At 31.1% G+C, this 19,067-nt stretch overlaps 1 protein-coding gene across 2 annotated transcripts in view; it reads right to left on the bottom strand.

Moving 5' to 3' along the window:
* LOC145277932 (coiled-coil domain-containing protein 102A-like) overlaps window positions 1-17,627 on the bottom strand; it is a 100,389-nt gene extending 82,762 nt beyond the window's left edge. The window contains exon 1 of one of the 2 annotated variants that reach the window (XM_080130008.1): window positions 16,143-17,627. The gene's annotated coding sequence lies outside the window, so the exon portion shown is untranslated. The remainder of the gene's footprint in view (window positions 1-16,142) is intronic. The other variant, XM_080130009.1, reaches the window with a different exon arrangement.
* Between the last annotated feature and the right edge of the window lie 1,440 nt (window positions 17,628-19,067).

The raw sequence follows: 19,067 nt of genomic DNA, 5'->3' as shown, positions 1-19,067 counted from the left end.
TCATCATTCACTATGCACTCGGGACCATGCATGCTTATTGCTTCACTTATTTTAATTAGATATTATTTATCCCAAGCAACGCCAAATAATATATCAGCTTTATTAGTGTGTCTTGTGTTGTTTTGTACTTTTATCTTGACAGATACAGAATTTTTATTTATATAATAGATCAACACCCCCAGCTACACCCCACCCTCCCGAAAAACATTAAAATTTTAGTAGCATCTCTTTTTTTTTTTTTTTTTTTTTTTTTTTGATCGGAAGGGTGGAATCGTAGCAGAAGGTATTAAGAAACAAATTTACTTTACATCTTAAATAATTTAGATAGCTGAAATAGGAAGTAATCAGAACCTTGAATTGGGGGAGTGGTTTTATTTTTCATACATTTTTGTATAAAAGAAAATAATGAACGAAAGTCAGTGTGTATTAAACGGTTTCACTTTCAATTTCTTAGTGGTATACATGTAATTTATCATTTTTCCTCAAGAAAATTTACATTGACAAAAATTAATCATAAAAAACGGCACCTGCAGTATACGGCCATCTTTTTTGAAGCGTTTTACTAAACTGTTGCCAGGTGGCACTTCTCAGTCAAAGAACAGGGGACGATAACTCATACTTTTTCTTGACCCTTCAATATTGCTTTAATTCGAAAAAGGTTTTATTAAATTTTATTTCCTTACGCAGACTTTTCGTTGACACATCAAGCCACAATTTTACTTCAAGTCAAAATGTTCCGGGGTGGGGGGGATCGAATGTTACTTTAATTCGAAAAAAATGTTTCATTTAAATTATTTGTTTGAAAAAACAATTCTACTTTATAATAATCCAATATTGTTTTATAAAATTGTTTTTGTTTTTTTTAATACTTTCTTACGCAAACTTTTAAATAAATGTTTTTACCATCATATATTGATACATTTTTATACAATAAATGTTTTGGTTTTCAAATAATTGTCTGTTCGGGAAAAAAATTTCTTGTTTGATAATTATTTGTTGTGTTATTTGATCAAGAAGAAATTGGAATCATCGCCCTCTAACAATAGCAGCTTTCGGTATACTGCAGAAGTACTTTTTATTTTGTTTTGTTTTGATTTTCGGAAGAGCGATATGAGCATAAAGAGTAGACAATCCAAAATTCTTTCTATTTTTTTTCTAACCAAACTTTGGTGATTCAAAACAAGTTTAATAAAGTAATGCAGTAACAAAAAACATTCATTACCAAATGAATTAATTTAAACTGTAGAAACATAAAATGCAACAGTCAAAAAGGGACATGTTTAGTTATCCTTCCTACTATTTTTCCCCACCTGATTTTGACCTTAATAGGTTTGAAAATCAAGACATTTCATGTAATATGCACAAACTGCAGACGATATCTGAGGTGTGTTATAGGCCTATTACCTCTCCACTTCCTCGATAATCGTAGATTTCTATATATTTTTCTGGTGAGAGTTCACTGCCAAAATCGGTTAACATCAATGGAAGTGGTCAAATCTTTTCTCTCTAATAAATTCCTCCTTACCCCCCCCTCGCCACCACTTTACACTGTTCACAAAGGACAGTTACGAAAGAACACCAGTTTGTTTTTTTTTTTGTTTTTTTTTTCGTAGTTGCTTAAAAAACCTGGAATGGACTTAACCAAATGGAAGGGCTATTTATGCCATTTTTCCTTTTCTTTTTTTTTTTTTTCGCTTTTAGCTGTTTTTTTGTTTTAGTTTTTCTCCCTGATTTTTTCGATTTATTTTTTAAAGAAGTTTTACGTTTGTTCGCTGTTTTTTAGCGGTTTTGGTTTCGCCAATTTTGTAAAGAAGTTTACCATCGTTTTTTTTTTTTCATTTTATTTTTTTTTCTTATTCAAACAGGGTTACTGCTTCGCTTATTCTTTACCTTATACCCACACACCTCCAAACAACCGGGAAACGCCGGGTACCCCCGTTTATCTCTCTCTCTCTCTCTCTCATATATATATATATATATATATATATATATATATATATATATATATATATATATATATATATATACTAGCAGTTCAGCCTGGCTTTGCTCAGGCCCTATGTACTGTTCATAACTTGCCCTACGTGTGAATACAAAAAGTTAAAAAGATTGACATGCGATCCCAACGAAATTACTCAGAGAAATTTTGGTCTAAACATTTGAAATCTTACATAAGATTTCAAATGTTTAGACCAAAATTTCTCTGAGTAATTTCGTTGGGATCGCATGTCAATCTTTTTAACTTTGACCCCAATTTTGACCCTTTTTTGGTTTCAAAGTTTTATCCATGTCCAAGTCGTCTACATCTAAAATTGGCAGAGGAATTTGGTAGAATCTGCAAAGGTCAACTCTTTCAACTTTGACCTTTTGGCAGCCAAATCTTTTCCAAAACTGCATGTCTGAATACCCGTTATGTATAAATTTCAAATGCTTAGACCCAAAGTTAGCTGAGTAGTTTGCTAGACACCGCAAAGGTCAAATCTTTTGAACATTAACCCCTTGGCGGTTCCCATTTTCAACCCAAACAGATTAAAAAGCTTGTCCTATGTCTGAATACACTTTATGTAAAATTTCAAATGTTTAGACCAGAAATTGGCTGAGTAATTTGGTAGAGACCACAGAGGTAAGATTTTTTTAAAACTTTGACCCCAATTTTCACCCCATAAAATTTATTTTTGGGGGTTCAAATCAAATTAAAATGTTTGATCCATGTCCAAGTAACCTATATTTAAAATTTCATGTGTTTAGACCAAAATTGGCAGAGGAGTTTGGTAGAGTTATCACCGGTCAAATCGTTGAACTTTGACCCCTTCACAGCCAATTTCTGGTCAAAAGCTGATTAAAAAGATTTTCCCAGATCTCAATACCCTTTATGTCAAATCTCGAATCTCTAGACTGAAAATTGACAGAGTTATTTGGTAGGGAAATATACACACACACACACACACACACACACACACACACACACACACACACACACACACACACACACACACACACACACACACACAACAATAGAAAAATACGAGCATGAAAAGTAATATGGTTAAGCTTAAATATCGTTAAGCTTAAACATGGAAAAGTAAAGGAGTAGTTGTTAAAACTGGAAAAGAAAAGGACAAGGTATTCTAGTAAAAAATATAAATTTTTAACTTAAAATATTGCAGCATTAAGAATTGATTATATAATATAAACTAGCATTTCAGCCCGGCGTTGCCCGGGTGTTTGGATGTGTATGTTGAGCAAAAAAAAAAAAAAAAAAAAAAATGGTAGTAGGAAGGTAGGCTTGAACCCGTACCGCAAAGGAGGAAAAGAACGAGGTAAAACCTAACGTTTATGCTGTAATGACCACCGCCAAACCAGAGCAACATTTTTTAAAATTAAGGCTAGACAATCTAAAGGAGAGGATAACTTTCAAAAATATCGGCGAAAAAAGTTACCCCCACTCCCCCCGTAGAAAAGTGCCTAGTTGAAGGGGAAGATATTAATGTTTTTAGTCAATTTTTCGATATTTGTCATCGGAAAGATCAAACTTTAAAAAAATAGTGATCTTGGTAAAATCCGTCGCCTCTATTGAAAGTTTAAGGCAGACATGCAAACAGACATACATACATACATTTATATATTGGTAACTAAAAATTTTCGACTCAAACTGATGAAAAAGCTTGCCCTATCTCTGAATACCCTTTATGTAAAATTTCAAATATTTAGACCAGAAATTGTCCGAGTAATTTGGAAGAGACCGCAGAAGTAAATTTTTTTCAACTTTGACTCCTATTATGATCCCTTAAAATTCATTGTTTTGGGCTCAAATAAAGTTATTAAGTTAGATTCATGTCCAAGGAACCTATATCTAAAATTTCAAGTGCATAGACCCAAAATTATCGGAGGAGTTTGGTAGAGTTCTCAAAGGTCAAATCGTTGAACTTTGACCCTTTAATCACCAAATTTCTGTCCGAAAACCGATCACATAGATTTTCCCAAATCTCAGTACCCTGTATATCAGATTTCGAGTCTGTAGACTAAAAATTGACAGAGTTATTGCGTAGGGAAATGTACACAGACACACACACAGATATGTTCACTTTATTTATATATATATATATATATATATATATATATATATATATATATATATATATATATATATATTAGATTGAATTTAAAAAAAAAATCCTTATGCTACAATATTTATGCTATAAATTTATATTTTTTACTAGAATCTTTTCCTTTTCAAGTTTAGACAACTAGTCCTTTACTTTTCTATGTTTAAGCTTAACCATATTACTTTTCATGCTTGCATTTTTCTATTGTAATCTCCTTTTCATTCCATTTCACTTGTTACTTCTCTTTTCGCGAGAATGGTGAATTGGTAGTAACAGTAGTCGTTGAAGTGACGTGGTTGCTATGGAAATCAGTCATAAAAAACGTTGCCCACCTTCTTACGTTTTTGAACACCAGTAAATTCATCATAACTTGTTTTACTGAACGAAAATTGAAAATTTTTTTTCACAATATAGCTGAGAAGGTGATCTATAAACTGTAATAATTGTTTGAAATTTGGTTGATAAATGATTGAAGCTTTAAAGCCGTTCTAAATGACTTGCAAAAAAATGGTGTCACGGAAAGTGCCCCCCTTGCAAGGAGTGATCCAGTTGACCACCACAAAATTAATCTGTTTAATTCTCAGATATTATGTGCCAGAGGCATCGCTTTTTCAGATGGTACCAGTTTTGACCCAGTCTGATGTAGCCGACGCAAGTTTTTAAGGGATATGCGAACAAACACACAAACCAATGTTAACAGATGAGACAACAGGGGAAATAACTCTAAACCTGTTTCTACAAAAAAAAAAAAAAAAAAAAAAAAAAAATCGATGTCGGTAATAATAATTCAAATTAAATTAAATCTATTATCAATGTAAATCAATTTTAAATAACAATCTTAAATCGAACAAAACAATCATCTCGGTATAAACAGTAACTAACATACAGCTACTTAGTAAAATCGATTTTCCTTAATGTAATATGCAAATGAGGTTACCTCTTAATTGTAGATTTTGCAAGAATCATACTATATACAAGTTAGAAAAGCATTTCATCCAAGGCATGAAAATTGTTAAACAAAATGTTTTTACTATAGGCTTTAAAAATAAAGGTACAAGATTCAATTTGAAATGTATTTATCTTCAAAGTGCACTTTTATAAATTTTACAAAGTAAGGTATAAAAATTTCATTTAAATTGAATTACCTTTGCACTTTGAACATAAATAAATCTCAAATTGAATCTTGTACCTTTATTTTTAAAGCCTATAGTAAAAACATTTTGTTTAACAATTTTTATGCCTTGGATGAAATGCTTTTCTAACTTGTATCTTATCTTTGTAAGATTATATTTTAAAACACTCCTCTCTATTTCAGTTTGTATTTCTCCTCACACCACAACTCATTTTTGCAACCCTCTCTTTGTATTATTACAGGTCTGAATATTCTGTTTCAGTTTGTATTTCTCCTCACACCACAAGTCATTTTTTGCAGCTTCCTCTTACAGGTCTGAATAATGAGAAAATCTGAAATTTTTTTTTAACAAAAACTTTAAAATAACTTTTTTAGATTACATTTTTTTAAACTTCTTTCAGAATAGAAAATCTTTAAAATTTAATAAGGAACATATTTCATAGGTTTTATTAACAAATATTCATTACATAACGAGAAAAATAGAGATGAAAATTTCAAAAGGATTGTATAACTGGTTACGGTCAACAGTAGTCCTCGCCAGCGAAAGTCTTTGTTATTGTTATTCTATTATTATTATTTAAAACATTTTGTGTCCTGCTCTTTCACGCGAGGACTAATAAAAAATAAATGAAATAGAAAAGTAAATGGACCTTTTTGTATATATTAATCAAATTGTAAACAAACTTTCGGTGCTACTATAGTGCGATTCCTACACTCACTTTTGTTCCTACCTCAATATGAATGATTCTAAAAAAATAATTAAAATAAATAAATAAAGCTAGATTGAACAAGTTTTTGTTAATATTTTTTTTTTACTAAACTAATGCTTCAATTTTGCAGTATTGACGACCGAAATTAATTCTGATTGTTTTAAGTTTGTTTACGTATTTTTTAGCACATTTTATAGAATAGAATATCTATAAATATAAAAGCGAAAATGTATGTATGTATGTATGTGTGTGTGTTCGCTTTTTCTGTATGTCTACAAAAGGCTTTTTTCAGAGAAGTGGTCTGTCATTTCACAACTTTTTATATCACATATAAATCATAATATCTCAGTTAACAATGAAGCTCGCCTGTCTATTTAATTTGCTCGATTTCGGGAAGATAAATATTCAACATTTGTCGCTCGCCGCATGTGGGTTAGTCTTTTTCCTATAACATCTTAAAATAATAAAAAAAAGCGTTCCGCAGTAAATGAAATACTATCCCGCAGTCAAACTTGACCTCATTAACTCATTAAAATGGGCATGTGCCAAATCCAAGTAATTAAATAAATTCAAACAAGTTTCCGTTAGCATCTCGCGGTGGGGGCAATGGTTAACGTCACACTTTTTTTCACACTTTAATTTGCCTCAAGGGTTCGGGTTCGATCCTCATACTTACTTTTTTTTTTAACCCCCCCCCCCCCCACCACCACCACCACCGGAGTTTCCACACACACACACACACACACACACACACACACACACACCTCCAAACACCCGGGCAACGCCGGGTACCCCTCGCTAGTGTAGAATAAAATAATGTCGAGAAATAATTAAGTAGTAGAACTTTGAGGATAGGGATCATACTAAAGCAGCCCCAAAATTTCTTTAATTAAATAAAAAGTCTTAATAATTGCAAGTCATTTTAGTACATTTAGTTAAAGTTTAGTAAAAGTCATTTTAGTACATTTAGAACAAAAAAAACATTAATTTTGGATTGTCTTCCCTTTTCACTAATATCAATCTTTCGAAAATTAAAACAAAAATACTGCCATACAGTGGCGGCTCGTGCATGGAACTGTGGGACTGCAGCACCCCCAAGTTATTTCTACACAATATTAATGATAAAATTAAAAATAATACGTTTGTTTATTATTATTATTATTATTATTTTTTTATTTATTTATTTTTTTTTTCTATGTGTACATTATAAAATCATTAACTTTAATGTCGGTATCTCCAAATTCATATAATAAAAATAAAACTTGCTTGGAGCTGTTAAATTCACAGTTACACTTTCTTAATGAAATTCTCTTGTACGCATGCGCGGATTAGACGCTTTCGGCAGCCGATGAAAGCTGCTGGAAGAACTGTCGCTCGGCGCAGTTCCGTGTCGTGAAATTCGTTGTTTGCTTAGAGTGTGCGCCTGTATAAATATGATAACATTGTTATTGAAAAAAAAGAAATAAATAAAAAAAAAATAAAAAATAAAATAAAGGAGGTTTACTTATATTTTTTAAAATTATTATTAAAATCTGCACATAACGTGTTCTTGTACATAAAATATTGTGCTATTTTTTTTTAAATACGCACACTTTTAGCGTTGGGATTTAAGTTGGTAGCAGACGGAAATATATAATATGCAGAAACTGTTTATTTTTATTTATTAAAAGTATTCGGGAATTTAGCAGTGAAGCTAACACGCGGCCAAGAGTAAAAACCAAATATACAATAAATAAATTTTACCATAAAAATAAAGTTACTTTTCCATCTACCTGCCTTTTTGTTTGTTTCTTTAAAGTAGTTTTAAATGCTATTTATTTTGCAACAACTAAACTTTACAAAAACAACTGTTTACATTTTTTCCTAGAAGCAAAAAAGCGAAGAAACAGTTTATGTTGAAAATATATTTTAGTTAGAAATCTTTTTAGCGTGTATGTTTTAGATATAAAAAAATTAGCATTTATTTGCCTCCGACAAGGACAATGTTAGAAGTTTTACACTTTGAAAAATGGATTTTTTTTACACAAGATTTTTTAATTAAAATGTGTTTGTAAGTAAAAAAAAAAAAAAACAATCTTTTTTTAATAATTATGCATTTTTAAACTTTACATTGAATTTGTTAGTAGATGGGTCAGATAATACGCATTAAAAAAAAAGTAATTAGAAATCCTTCTGGACTGAGACAATTTTAATTTTTTGTTTTTTGGGGAAGAAAGCTACATTAAAATTCGATGTTTTATAATGCTTATATATGACATCCTATTTTCTTATAATAACTATCCACTTTATGTCGATCTTTACCGGCATGGGAAGGTCAGTAAATAGCCAAATTTGTTCTTTTTATATAAAAAGCAAGTTTTTAAAAGATTTGTAAATAAAATTTTGTATCTTTAAATATTTTTGTTTGTTTGCTCACTATATAAAAATGTAAACTTTTTTTATTTTGCATTTTATTTACAAATACGTTTTGTTATAAATACATCTTTAAAAAAATAAATTTTGTAAATAAAACTGTTATTAAATAAAACGCTATTTTCAAATTTTAAACTCCTAAATAAACACTCGTAGGGAGGCAGATAAATTTCAAAGTTTTTCTTTTTTGTTTTTATAAAAAATAAGTTATTTTTAAAAATGTTTTTCGTTTGTTTGCAAAAAAAAACAAAAACAAAAAAAAAACGCAAACTTTTATTTAATCTGAAAAGTTTAAAAGGAATAAATATATATATTATTTTTATTCTGTAAAGTGTACGTAATTTTAAAAAATCTTTTTAATAAAAAAGTTTTTGCGTATTATCCATTTCTGATTGATTATTTGTCTTTGTTATATATTTGAATATTTATTTGAATGTTTGTTTATTATTTGATTAAATATTTATTTATATATTCGAATTCCTTTACACGATATTAAAAAAATATGTAAAATTTTTGAAGCAGCACCCCCACTAATCTCAGGCACGAGCCGCCACTGCTGCCATAGTTTAAAATTTCGGTAAAACTTGCAGAGTATGCGCTGTTTTACGGTTATTGTGAAAATGGAACGGGAATTTAAATTTCGTTCCGTTTTAAATCTGGTACATTTTTACATTACGTCTAACTCATCATTCACATTCAACATGTCAACTTTTATAGGTTTTCAGGTATGCTGACAAGGTTAGGGTGTCTATTCCAAAAGCCGTTCTTAACATGGGGAGGTTGGGGATGTTTATTCATTGTAAATGTACCCAAAAACCTATAAAAGTCGACATTTTCAATGTGAACGGTAAGTTGGACTTATGTAAAAAAAAAAAAAAAAAAAATACCAAAAAGATATACCAAATTGACTTTTTTCGTTGAAAAATTGAATTATTTCGTTTTTGTTAATAAAATTTTATTTCTATATATAAAAAAAAACGTCTTATACATAAAAAGTGTGATTGTTGAAAGTTATTCTTTCGCTAACTTTCATTTTTGGGCGGTACAAAAAAAAAAAAAAAAAAAAAGATTAAAATGGAACAAAATTTAAATTTCTGTTTCATATTTACAACAACCGTAAAACGGCGCATACCCCGCAAGTTTTACTAAAAAGTTTTGTTATTCACCCCAAACAAGGCACAGTGCTACTTGTACATAAAGGGCTACTATTAAGGACCGTATCTACAGGGACATAATGTAGGGAGTTGAGCAGCGAGATGTCTGTTCATATTAAACTTTTCAGTTTTAATGTGTGTTGGACACACAAACACAATCAGCCGACTCTTCATCTACAAGATTGTGGCCTCTGGAAAGCCCACTGGAAATGGGTGCAGGATCCTTTTCCAAGCATGACATGGCATTATAACCATCCCGATATTATACAATTGATGATATAGCAGTCACTCTAAGCACTACCAAAGAGTTAGGGTTCTTGTATTGTCAGTCGAAATACAACAGCCAGATAAATTGTCAAACTGGTACCCTCAAATCTGTCAGACTAAAGTATCCCAAAATAGTCACGTGAACATATGTGGCAATCAAGCACCCACTAGATACCCAATTTTAGAGGAAGAGAATGAGACAGTAGTAGGTGATGGCATTTATTGTTCTAGTCAGGAGACAAGGCTAAACAGTGTGTGTCTCTGCTGAATCCGTAATCGCACCTCTATGTCTGGTTACAGACAAAGAAAGAGTATAAAAGCTAGGTGATAGGCAGAGGATACCTACTCTAAGTGCACTTGTGCCAAAAATTCAATTTTAATACAGTAGAACCCCGGGATATGGTGATCCTAGTATACGTTTTTTTCAGGTTAAGATGTGGAATATGTTTTTTCCAGCCCCTGGTTACAGTATTTACCCTGCCTTACAGTGTTATTTCTAACGTTATTTAATTATATACATGTGTATTATATACTGTACTGTATTTTGTAACCAATTTTTAATGCCGTATCCTGGGGTTCTGTATTTTTGGTCCACCGACTTAGTTGAATTTGAACCTTAGAATTTACCCTAGTTCGTTCGTCTCAAAAATTCTCAATAACTACTCATTACATTTTTCTGAAATTTTGCATGAACTTACAACTACACAAGGGAGGGAAAGTAACATCCTCGGATTTTTGATAAAAATTCTGGTTGCGTCAAAATGGCCCAAAATAGCACTTTTCAGGACATAGAAGCTTTTCCAACCATTAGATTTTGCTGGAAATTATCCAAAAGCAAAATCACATGGACATAATCTCGAAATGTAATATTTGACCCTAAGAAAATTCTGAGGCTTGATCCCTTGGGTGTTTTAGGGGTGAAAAACAACTTTTGGGGCTAATTTTTATCCTAAAATTCAAGGCATTAGCGGGGTACCATATAGTTTTTGGCTTGTTTATTTATTTATTCTTTTATTTACTATAATTCTATTATTATTTTCAGCCTACAAAAATATCCATAAAAGCTAAAATGGCATTTGCACATTTTAGTTAGGGGAGGGGGGGGCAATATTTTTTCATTTTTGAAGAACTCCACTAGAAACAGGGATGATAATTTATCTTATAGTTTTTCAAATGTTAAAGTTCAATCTTATTTTTTCAAACAAACTTTTTAATGAACAGTCTTGCTAAGAAAATTCTGAAATTAATAAAAGTTGTCATTATTTGAAAATGAATGACTTAGGAAAAAAACAAAACAAAAAAAACATTTTTATAAAATTAAATTTTCGTAATTAGATCAGTAAACATCATTAAATAATAATAATGATCATTAAAATTTATAGTTTTGATATCATTATTGAAAAGTGTGTGCCGTTTTGTAGTCTTTATGATATTCTTGAATTGTCTCCCTTTGTTTCGAGTGGAGTTCTTCAAGCATTAAAACAAAAAATTGTTCACAATAACTAAAATACAAAACTTTATATTTTGAAACTATTAAATCTCATCAGAGTCACCACATACCAGCACTAAAAATCAATCCTAGACAATGGTTAAAAGATGGATAGATTTACAGTTGAGCAATGGTGAACACTATGAAAGGATTGAAAATGTCCACAACTACCCAGAAAGCAACAATTTTTCCCCATTTGTCAGAAATACTATTCCTAGAATATGAGGATTAAAGCACAAAATAGGAGAAAGTGAGAGTTAGGAGTTTGCCTTGCTATCTTATCCTTTAGTTCTCACATACCATTAGCAACGTTTCTGACAAAGGGAGAAGAACTACTGTTTTCTGAGTGGGTGATCAGTCTACCCATCTCGTTGAAACCCCATAGACGAGTGATTGTTAGCCGTAATAGAAACTAATTACCGCTTAGTTAAATTTTGTCGTTTGGCTAGGAACAAAGTGTAATATCTGTTCTGATACTACACTTTGATTGTTCAGTGCGAAGTCCTTATAGACTGAAAATTTTTTAATTTTTGTTCCAATATAGAGTCTTCTTTGGGGGGGGACTGGATTTCTCTTCATTAAAAACCGACCTTGAGTCACACTTTGCCCTCGTGGGGAAGCAAGTAAATAAGAACAAGTAATTGATTTTTTTTAAGATAAATTAAGAAATTACGTTTCAATTATTGAGTGGAAAGACGCGTTAGTATTTATATTGATTGACAGCACCATTACACGTTTTGTAGCGAGATGAAGGCTGAGCGTTATCGATTGAAACATCATTTTAACTAAACTTGAATGCAGGACGGCACACTGGAACATAGTGTCGAGTACTCTTCTGGTTTATCAAGGGTTTTTTTTTTTGTTTTTTTTTGGTTTTTTTTTTAATTAGTTTTAATTTTTCTATATTTTATTTCTGATTAATAAATCAACCAAATAATCATAATTCAACAAGTATTTTAAAAGGCCTTAACTCACAAAGGGAAGAACTCCCTCTATTAATCAAGTCCATTTTTTTTTTTTTTTTTTGTAATTCTTGTTTTAATATTAAAGTTATAAAAATACTAAGTTCTCTTAAAAAAAAAAAAAAATGAATCCATATTTAATCTTTATGGATATTTTTACTGTGGGTACTTATGCACTGCAGTGTGCACTACTGTGCTGAAATAATAACATTATTTAGAAAGCCATTCTTAACATGAGAAGTGGGGTGTTTTGTAACTATTCTCAACTTTCACTTAACGATTTAATATAAAAGATACCGTAAAACTTGAATTTAGCTTAAAAGTACTATTTTTTTAATTTTTTTTTTTTAAAGGGCACGGTACTTTGTTACATCTTTTGAAAAAAATGCAATGTAAATTTAAAACTACACATTGTAAAGAATGACCGACCATCTTTTGAAAGAGAATTTAGGACGCTAAAAACGTACAACAGATCAACTGTCGATCACAAATTATCTCAATTCTCTTTAAAATAAATTAACGAAACAAATAAACCATAAATATATATATATATATATATATATATATATATATATATATATATATTTATGTATTTAATAATCGTATGACGAAAAAACTAATTTAAATTATATGATCGTATTTTTTCCGTGCTTTTGCTTTGATCAGACCTGAAATAAATGCAATTTTTAATCACAAAAAATATTAAATTTTTAACTTTATCATCACATCGTTCTTTAAAATTCCGTTTAGCTTCTTTTTTATAAATCTAATTCTGATAAAATAAAGAAATAAAAGACTATGTTGAGGTTTTAAATTTCAGATTTTCTGTGGAAATTGATTGTCGAAACGTGAATATGTCCATTTCGACCGGGTTGAAATCGTGCGTCATGACTGCCTGTTATAATCACGTTTTTTTTTTTTTTCGGTACTACTACGAATAAATGGTTTCTTATGGATACATTCCATCACATATATTTTACTTATGTAGCTATGTCATATTTATCACTTTTAAAACATTTGATACCTGTAGGTCACCCCCACACACACAACCGATTCCTCGTCTCGCATTCAACAATTAATCAACACCAAGTGCCCCCCTCCCTTCATCCAGCCATGCTTTCCCCGAGATTTTTAAGATTTTATTTTCATAAATCGTTTAAGAGTTAGAACTCCATCTCCTGAACAGTGAAATTATTTTTTGTTTGTTTAACAAAAGTTCATTTGAAACACCGACGAAATATTCCAAAGTGAGAGTCACTAGAATTCGATCTGGAATTTGATGGACGTTGGACGAGAAATGGCTCCAAAGATTGTCATTTTTCTTGTTCATATTTCTTATTTGTAATTACTACTATTCGTCTATATAAAACTAATTTACTAATGTTTTAGTTCTTGTCCAGAATTTCCCCCTATACAAAGAAAACAAAAATAAAGAACGTACCGTGACGTCGTGACGAAACGAAAATAAAAAAAATTTGAAGAATCGGTACTCGTGCAGAGAGTGATCCGTGCTGAAATAACGTTATTATTTAAAAAGCCATTCTTAACATTGGGAGGGGAGGGTGTTTTATACCTATTCTGTACTTTAACCTTACAATTGAATAAACAAAACAAAACTTTAATTAAACGTTGAAATACGATTTAAAAAATAACGCGCATCATCACTCTCTGCATTATCACCAAAAATCATATAAATTGAGCAAGTAGTTTGATTTTTTTTTAGAAAGAAAATCATTTTTAAGCGATTAATGGGAATTCGTAGGCATTACAACATTAAAAATATTCAAGTAGCAATCGTGCATTAAACAAAAACAGTCACTATTTTATTATTTTTTTATTATTATACGGCTAGTTTACGTTTTCAACGTCCACAATTCTGTTAAAAAAAATGCGATTATTCGAGTTGTAGTTTTAAAATTACACTCCAATTTAATATCATTCCCAAAGATAACTTCTTTTAAGTTTTTTTTTTTTTTTTTTTTTTACTTCTTTTGCACTTTGTAGAACTTGTAGCAAGCACTTTGTAGAATAGAATAAGTTTTATATAGGATTGTCCAGTTAAATTAAGTGTTACGTTATCTTTTGTTTATTAAACCGCTATCCCCTCTTCATGTTAAGAATGGGTTCCTAAATATTTTTTTTTTTCCACCTACTTTTTAAATTCGGTCAATCGTCCTTCCTTACATCTGTGATGATAGACCTAAAAATTAGAGTTACTTAAGGATTATTGTTTCTTAAGTAGCTTCGCTTGTTGCATTTTTAAAAAATGAAATGAAGTTTTAGACAAGTAAAAATCAGCCCCTTCCTTCTCTCTAGAAATTATGATTTAAAATTTATTCAAACACTTTTAAATTAAAACAGCGTTTGAATAAACATTAAAAACAAAAAACAAACAACAAAACAGAATATGTAACAACTTATTGTAGACGAGATGAAAAGATATATAAACGAAACCTTTCAAATAAAGATACATAAAATAATGGTACTTCTACAGAAGTTGAATTGATCTGTATTTTTATTTTTTTTAATTTAATTTATTTTGAAATCAGTACTATTATTTTCTCTAAGTTTTAAGTTTAATCCGACAAAAGTCGACTTTAAGTTCTGTAGAAGCACCCAAATAGTTCTTTAAAAAATTCAGGATCATTTTAATAATAGCAAAATTGGTGCTCATGCATTTTTGGTATGGCGCTATTTTAAAAGTTTTTTTTTTTTTTTCAGGTTAAATTCTAGTTTCACGATATCTTATTTTAGTTAAAGTGTTAGGTGAAAAAGCACACCACAGATTAGTTAGAAAATACCATCCTCGCCCCTTGTTAAATATGGCTTTCAAAATAACGTTATTATTTCAGCACGATACCAAAAATGCACAAGTACTGTAAAATTTCATCTTTGCCCCTATTATTGTCACCGTAAAAATAAAAATGAGATTCTATTATTCTAACCAACAACCTGGAAATATCAGATTTTAGAGTGGGGTTCACTTTGAAGTATCAGTCACTTGTCACTTGATTATTAAAGCGTTATTGATAACTCAGTTCATCGCCAAGTAGTGTAGGAGGACAGAACGAGTAACCACTATATTTTCACAATAGTAGTCATTTTGAAAATATAAAGGAGTGATTACGCGTTTTTTTTCTACGCTATCTGACCAAGAACTGAGTGAACAATAATGCTTTCTGGTCAAGCAAGCGGGTGATCATTTTACGTTCATTGAACCCTTACTTTAAAATTTAAATTATACTTTTAACATTTTTCCATGATGCAGACGTGTAATCGCATGCAAAAAAAAAAAAAAAAAAAAAAAAATACAAATAATTTTTTCATCTTAAAAATTAAATGATGACTATCTTACTAGTCGCGTCGTTTTCTGCTACGTTATTAATTAAGTTGTTGAATACGCTAAAACTAATTTCTGGTGATTGAATTTACTGCTAAGTCAGATACATTAAAAAATATATATATAAAAAAATAAATAAACGTTTGTTTAAAACAAGCAAAGAAAGCAAAAGGGTATTTATAAAATTTACGGAGCGTGCTGAATCTGAATGCTGTAATTATTTATTTAGAACCTCAATCTTAGGGGGAGCCTTCTTAACTATAATGTAATTTAACCTAACAATAATGAACAAAAAATATCGTAAAAATTGATGTGAACTTGATAATCCTATATAAAAAAAAAATTGCACGGTCCGTAAACTGCAGAAGTACACAATACCGCTTAAACTAACATTAATAATCTAGCGACATCGAAGGAAGTGAGAGTTACAAAGATTTGTATGAGTCACGTGCTCACAGGTGCGCGCTGCCTGCAATATACCACCATCAATTTACAATGAAGAAAATAAAAACAATAATGTATTTAAAAAAAAACAATGAAAGATATAAATACATTGTGATTTATACGTACTTGTAAGTCCAAACTCAGAGTAGTACTTGTTGATAGATTTTACCCCCGTGCGAGGAAAGAGTAACCGCTACTTAATGTAAAACCTCCAGGACGAATCAAGTGATGGTGGAAGATGTTCTTTCTTCCACTGCGGCTTTTGTTGTTGTTGTCATAGCTGTTGAGTCAGATGTTACAGAGTTATCTGCCCTTTACACTCGGCAGATTGTTGCGCTGCAGGAGCCCCCCCCCCCTCCATGTAATCTATAATAATATTTTATTATTTATTTATTTATTTATTTGTTTACTTTCAAACGCACGCCAATTTATCTGACACTCGGAACAGACCGCTTTGTTTGAATGAAGTATGGCCACCCTTCCAAGCAGGTAGATTAGATATCAGATATGTTTCTATTTAGTATCAGAAGGGCATTCTCCCATGCATTACTTCCTCCTTTAGGAGGATATTAGTTTATTGTCGGTCATCTGAAACGTTCCTATCGTAGAATGCCCAGTTGATGGCAACTCCTGCAACGATCCAGAGTGGCCGCCGCCTGCACCGCATTTTGTGAAGAGGGCTGGGTTTTCTTACGTTAAACTTGTAGCAGCCGCTATGGCATATGCCCAGCCGGAATAAATGCCCGACAGGAACATTTCACAGTGTAAGATGTGCGATCGATGGGGTAACCAATCCATAATCGGGATTTATCCATTCATAGAACCGAGGTTGAGGTTGTGTGTTGCTATTTTTGTTGATGTCGGGAGTCACCAGTTGTAGAAGTGTATTCACGGGACCATTAAAGATAAATTTTACGGGATCGTCGATTGATAGAAAGGATTCACCAATCGACATCCTTACATCAAAAATAAAAAGGAAATCCGGAAAATAACGGCCCTCGTCAAAGAACATGAAATCGCTGAATTAACATGAAATAAACAACATTTATTTATGTGTTAGGAATATTAATTTAAATTGTTCCAACGTAAGTGTTTTCTTATATGGAATGTTCTAGATCTTATATGGAATGTTCTAGATCTTATATGGAATGTTCAGCAGACATTGCGAGGCCATCCATTGCTCTACCGTTATTTTCATGGGAAGTGTTTGTCTGAGTTTCTGTCCAAACTTTTACAAAAAGCACTCGTCAAGCTACAACTACTACCAACAATTCCCCCTACTCTCTAAACACAAATTTCACAAATAAGGCTTCTTTCCTAGAACTGTCCATCTGTGGAACTCTATTCTGTTAGCCTGCTTCCCAGCTGACTACAACATGTTTGCCTTCAAGTCCAACGAAAAAAGATTTTACTCCTGGCCCCATAAATAATCAAATTCTACCCAATTTCCATCCAAAATGATCACCAAGCTGTTGTCTCAGTGGCCATCTTACAATCATTATCATTTATCCTCGAGTGGTCCGTGTAAAAAAAAAATTTATCTTGTCTCTGTGGAAAGAAAGGTTGAGCATTTATTAGAATAACCAACAAAGCAAAAGAAGGAATGAAAAAATAAATACACAACAAATAAATGTTACCAAAGGCAAGCTAAGTTACTGTGCTACCTAGATAGTTCTTTTCTTTCTTTTTTTTTAAATGTTTTTAAATTATTTTAAAGTGTTTTTAATTAAGAATAAAGATAGCATAAAATATGGTGGTCTTATTAGAGACCTAGTTGAGCCTCGATAATTGCCTAACAATGGAAAATTAAAGAAAATACTGACAGAAACACACTCCAATGTCATCAATCATGTGAAAACGTAATGTTTTACCAATATTTTGTTTAATTTTCGATTGTTGAGAGATTATCGAGGATTCTTGTGCAATGCTTATGGCAATTATGATTTCTTTTTATTCTATTAGCGATGGGACGATTCCAATATTTTTCTCGATTCTGATACAATTACTGATTTCGATTCTTGATAAATCTCTGAACATTTAACTAGAAAATGGTTATCCCCCCCCCCCGATTACTGTGAAAACACATGTTAAATGTGCATATATTTTCTCAAACGCAAAAACATACTTGTGGTGGGGGGGGGTGACCTATAGATTTTAGCTTTACTGGTAGTTTAAAATCAATAAATATTTTATTATTTATTATTATTATTACTGCTAGCCGTGGAAGACTTTGTTTTAAACAAAATCAAACGAAAAAAAGATAATTAAGGGAATCGTTTTTGGCATCGAAAAATAAGCACAAATTTTTCCGATTCCCCATTAATCGTCCCAACACTGCTAACTGTATAGAGAGGACACGCGGTTTCTTTGGAGTCAAAAACGCTTTAAAATATATTAAAACACACACACACACACACACACACACACACACACACACACACAATATATATATATATACATATAATAAAAACTTACCAAGATAGGTAGAACAGAAACTTATATTGCCTTTGGTAACATTTATTTGCTGTATTTTTTCACCCCTTTGTTTTTTGCAGTGTTGGCTCTTGGTTAAAAGTCCGATTTAATTTTTGTTTGTTAATTTGGAATTTTCCTTTATTCTATTTATTTTAATAAATAATTAATTAATAGTAAAAAAATGCATATATCAAAGGTATGCAAAGGCGTGAACAATACACATAGGCACGAGATTTTGCTTGCTAATTTTATTCATACACCAGGTACTTGTACAGTTTAATCAAGACATTAAAAAATGAAAATATTGAAAAACAATTATATTGTATATACTCGTTAAGGAATAATTTGATTAAGTAGTTTTTTTACAGAAGAAAATCAAAATTTTACGAGATCGGTCGTGTAGCGGCCATCTTGTTTTTTCGCGGATGAGGAGGGGGGCGCCATGGGAGATAACTCCAATCACCGCTTAAAGTTTGTCAAAATTTGGCGAGATTGTTTTGAAACACGGACATAAAAGATACCTAGATAAATATTTTAGTTTTCTTCACTTTACAGTTTCTGCCTCCTTTCTAATCC

Source organism: Euprymna scolopes, chromosome 6, assembly GCF_053919585.1.
Source record: "Euprymna scolopes isolate OS-2025 chromosome 6, ASM5391958v1, whole genome shotgun sequence".
NCBI lineage: Eukaryota > Metazoa > Mollusca > Cephalopoda > Sepiida > Sepiolidae > Euprymna > Euprymna scolopes.
Note: the sequence above shows the minus strand (reverse complement) of the source record. Positions and strands in the feature narration are given on the sequence as shown.